Source organism: Xiphophorus hellerii, chromosome 23, assembly GCF_003331165.1.
Source record: "Xiphophorus hellerii strain 12219 chromosome 23, Xiphophorus_hellerii-4.1, whole genome shotgun sequence".
Classification (NCBI taxonomy): domain Eukaryota; kingdom Metazoa; phylum Chordata; class Actinopteri; order Cyprinodontiformes; family Poeciliidae; genus Xiphophorus; species Xiphophorus hellerii.
In genome coordinates this window covers 13,000,294-13,005,489 of record NC_045694.1, presented here as the reverse complement: position 1 = coordinate 13,005,489, position 5,196 = coordinate 13,000,294, and the positions used below count along the sequence as shown (strand labels likewise).

Here is a 5,196-nt window from a genome sequence, read left to right as displayed (position 1 = left end):
TGAAATGTCAACTCTGAAAGAGCATTGTTGGTGTACTTGCAACCCTGTAGAAACTTTCCGGTAAACCATTCTGGCATTTTTTCTGTTGCATTTTCAAATGTTGACCGTACAAATTTGCATCAGTGGCGTTTTATCAGTAGCTGAAGGAGGAGGTCATGCAGCAGACCCTATGAATTAATGTGTTGGCAGATGATGTCATGATCTGCAGTGAGAAAACAGAGGTAGTGAGAGAGGGGATAGATTGGTGGAGACAATCTTTGGAGAAGTACCACTCAATGTGTGTGTATGGATGTGAGGAGAAGAGATTTGATACTAAAGCTGCAATGAGTATAGTACCGAATGTGGATGAGTTCAACCATCCAAAGCAATGGGTAACTCCTGTAAAGAGCTGGCAAAAGATGATGTGTGGTAAAATTTGGTCCATTATAAATGTCTAATTTCCTTTTTAAAAGTGATTTAAGGGGAAACGTTTTCTTACATCTTCTAGGTAAAGAGATAATTTTGGAACCTGACTTTAAAAAAAGTTAGACAGTCATCAAGTCATGATCTGCTCAGATCTTGTTTTGTTCTCCTCAAGGGAAGTAAATGTAACGATTTGTAGGTCAGTCAACGCAGTCGGTAAATTGAGTAGAGCCATGTTAGATGTGTGTCTGATCAAGATTAAAGATAAACATTATCATTGAAATGGTAATAAAACACACAGCGTTTGGTCCAGCATTGATCCCCGAGGAATAAATCATTAAATAATTTGATTTGAATTCATTAAGAACAATTTGAATTAATTACGAAAGAAACATTAAAGCTTACAAAATCTATTTGAAGCGTCCTCATCGCCACATGAACAATGTCTTTGATAATCAGTTGTTACTGTACGACAAGCAGACGTGACTCTTTAGGCTGAAGGACACTGTTAAACTCTAGTTGACCTATAATTGTAGCATTTCCTTCTGACAGCTTGAACAAAGGTGCAGAAGGAGGCGGCGAGAAGACGAGGGGAGGGTTCAGGCTTTAACCCGGACAGTTCTGAAGCTAGTTCAGCTGCTGAGCTCCAGCCTTCCCACTGGCACCGACAATAAAGTGAGCTCAGACACAACAATCAGATCACTCTGACCCGATCGCTCAGCTGTTTCACCCTCCTACTGGCATTTATGGCTTTTATAATCCTTTACAGCTTGTCAGAGAGCACCGTGATCACCCAAAAATCTTTTAGGTGAGGTAAAGTGCAGCCATTCCTTCTGCAGCTGTAATCCACACCTGCAGCCGAGGGTGGTCAGTCTATTTGGACTGTCGGAGATGGATTTGTCGGGATGTTTATCCTGAGTTAAACTGTTCACCTCACCATTATCTTGCTGGAACATAAACTTTTGCAGATGATTTCCCAGGGTTATTAAATCTTTTTTTTCTCCTATATGATCTCATTTGGCTGGGATTACTATTTCCTGGTAATTTAGATCACAGTCCCACATGAAGGTTTTATATTTATACAATTGTAGGAAATGACTGGGAATTGTCTGTAAAATCAGCTTTTAAGTAATTCAGATTGAGTCATCTTCCTGGGATTCTTCCATGGAATCTGTGTTTGTTTGTTTTTCTTTTTCTCAGGAATTAGGACTTAAAATAACACTCTTACAAATTAGGATAAAATAATAATAATAAAAAAATACAAGAATCTGTTACTTGTTTCCATTTCCATGATAATTGTGCTGGTTTTGCATCAACTCCTCTTTGTACCAAAGTTTCCTAGAGTTATAGTCACTGTTTGACTATTGAAGCATAGTCCAAACTGGGTTTTGCCAGCTTACTCCAAACACACCAACAAAACAAAAACAGATGGCTAAAAGTGAACAGAATCAAAGGTCCAGTTAAAGTTCAGGATTGCTGTGCTGGCACCCTAAGCAGAGCTCTGCAGAAGCAAATGTCTGCAGAACCTCAATGAACTGATCTGAGGCTGTAAGGCAGCACAAAGAAGTGAGAGACTTATGGCCACAAAACTGATTTAATGCTGGTAAAGATGCTTCCACAAGCAAGTGAACTCAGTTTCTTAGAGGTCTGTCTGTGCAGAAAGGTAGTCAAGATTAGGATTCATTGTGAAAGTCATACATTTAAAAAAAAAAGGGTAAACTTGGAATCTTTGAAACATTTAATCACCTCTTTCTATTTATTCGGTACAAAAATACCAGATTCAAGTTCATGAGGTTAATTTTTTTTTTCTCTACAATAGCGGGAACAGTTTCCAATTATTTCAGTTTTTTTTATTTTTTTAAACATGAAATAAGCCGTTCTTTAACCTTGATGTGACTCACTGCTTTTCTGTAATGTGACTCTGAATCTCTTCTAAAATACACTGTTGGCAATTTGCTGAACATTTAAGAGGAGCTGTAGCCTCTATTGATGAGGCCAGTGTTAATCTATTCCTATCATGTCTGGCTGCCGGCAGGAACTCTCCCTCCCTCCCTGCCTCCTCTCTGTGTCTCTCAGTGTCTGTGGTGTTCAAAGTCTGAGGTAAGAGGAGCTGAGGAGGAAGCATCTCCTCATGCACCTCCTGTAAGACGAGACGTAACCTTCTCTCTCGCCGCTTCGTTAGAATCTGACTGGTGGCTGTTCGTTAACCAAGCCTGACCTGCAGCAATGAAGACGAGGTTTCAGCTTGCAGGCTGTGTTACCACAAACCTATGCACAGCGCAGCTCCACCCTATGTCAATATGGTGTATTTTCATACTGCGGCCTTTGACCTGGGCCCACCTGCTAGGACAAATGTCACGATGAGAAGGAAAAACAGCCACATTTTATGTCTCTTCTTCGTTTTGGATTTAATTCGCTGCGTGCAGAGAGATGTTTGAATGTTAAAGTGACAGAGATGAAGGTGTCATTCACAGCTCAGTGACTGTGTTTGAAATTCCGCTCGTCTGTTAACCGACTCCATCCAAGAAACCCACAGCAAGGAGGAGACTGACAGAGACACACGAAGGAGGGGAACGTGTGACTTTCAGAGCGTTTAAACAGGCTGTGCTGACGCTTCTGCAGTTCCATTCACTCTGTGTCACTTCAGGATCCAGATTCTCCGGAATCAATGCAGCGTAGTCGGATATGTTGTCTCCTTTTATTTCCCACGTTCCTCCAGCTGCGAGAGCAACTTTGTGAATCCACAGTGCATCAGGACCAAATGTTTAAAGCAGATGTTGTAGTTTCTGGTGCATGCCCAATCAGATTTAACCTCTCATGCCCTCTGTCTTTATTTTGAATGCTCGCACAAAATACTACAGGCATCAAGGATGTTCCTTTGGGCCTAAAGTCTGAAATATCCCTGGGGCAGACTTCGATGTTTAGATTAATTTTGGCAAAACAAATCAGTCACTTTCAAATATTAATTTACTCATATTGATTCACAGCCATTCTCAAATGTTAAGATGTTAGAGAACTTTCCAAAAGTATTCACACTTGTTAATGTTTTCAACATTTCATCATATTAGAACCACAAACCTACAGTAAGTGTATTATTTAGACATTTTATTATAGTTTAAAAATATGCTCTGCTCTCATGCACATCTTCCACCAGGCTATTTCCATCAATTATACCCTTCAAGCTAAACGAAGGGTTTAAAATCTTTCAAGTTTTTCTTGATTAGCAGTGTCATTGAAGCAAATTATTCCAATGCATTTTGAAATTTCTAAGAGCTGACATACTTTATTTCTGCTTGTGAAGTGGCTCTGTAGTTCTTCTTTCTTGATCACGTGACCCGTTTCTTTTCACAGTTCAGCGGAAAATATCCTCTGTGTCAGGAGAGTAAATAAATAAGACCTGAGACAGGCACATCAGGGAGAACATTACCCTGATCAAAGTCATAAAACTTGCATTAGATGGGACTTTTAATGTCTTCTACCTGGTGGGTGGAGCTGAAGCAGCTTTATTTATCACTACCTCCATCAATCCATCCATCCGTCTCTGACTCTGTCTGTCCGTCTCCCTCCCTTGCAGCTGCCAGCTGGCAGCACCTCTGTAGGCTCATCAATAAGACTGACAGATTGGAGATTGATGACGCCGACTAACAGAGAAGAAGCTGTCCGACTGACAGATTATACTCATGTGGAGACACAGAGAGCTCTGAAGCCGGACAACATGTCAGGAAACCGAGGACCAGGATTATTTTCATTTCAGTTCTAGATTTTGGGATTTACTTCTCCATTTCAAATCTCTCCTCTTTTAGAGTGATTTTGATTTTTTGGGAGGGCAAAGAAAAAAAAATGGTGCACCAAGAAACATAGTTTTGTAAGTTTTGAACCAGCTGAAAGTGAATAAAATTCAGTTTCTTTGTACAGACTAAATCTAAAGCTTTGGACTCAAATCACCTCATATTTTTAGATTTTACTTGACTTGAACAAACCTAAGAAGCTTATGTGCATGTATGTCTCCCCCTACAGTTTCAGTGCCCTGTAGTATAAGAACCCCAACTTCATTATCAGTATTAAAAAAGAAAATTTGATTGGTTGGTTCAGTTCAATCACACCAAGAAAGATGATTTTAAATACATTTTCTAACAACTAAGCTAAGGTGCTTGGATAAAGCTGTTTTGGATATTTTTAAAGATTTTTTTCTGTTATATGCAGTGTAGGTAATGTGTTTTGTCAAGAAGCAAAAGGGTAGCCGAGACGATGGACAGGAATCAGGGATCGGTCTGCAGTAATCATTGCAAATGCAAAAATCTGGATATACTGGTTTACTTTCAGAAAGTCCTTTAGAGACAATGCTTTAGAGAAAGTAGTTGGAAGAAAAACATGTTGAGCTATTTTGTCACAAGAATTGTGCTTGCAGGAGTTAAGGAAGGTGATAAGTAGCTACAGAACGTGTGTGGTGAACCACCACTCCTTCATGGTGGTAGTAGGATCATGCTGTGGGATTATTAGCTGTCAGTGACACCAGCGAATTGGGGGACAAATGAGGTCACCTCCAAAGTCTGACATCCTGACCTCACATGAACAGCTACATCTCCTCAAACTTGGAGCTAGTTGTGTTTGAAATGGGAAAGTGAGGTAAACATTTAGCTTATCACTTAATTGCTTTTATTTTTTTTTTTTTTCGAAAGCTAGGACTGTGCCAGTAAACAATTTAATTGAACTTTTCAATTTTTGCCAAGACAAGTAGTTTAGTATGCATCCATAATTATACCAGGAAATTCAATAGAAGACTCAATTATTTGG

At 39.6% G+C, this 5,196-nt stretch overlaps 1 protein-coding gene across 3 annotated transcripts in view; it reads left to right on the top strand.

The window, feature by feature from the left end:
- The window catches only part of LOC116714800 (protocadherin-1-like), a 213,799-nt gene that overhangs the window by 83,282 nt on the left and 125,321 nt on the right, over nucleotides 1-5,196 (top strand). The window lies entirely within an intron of this gene.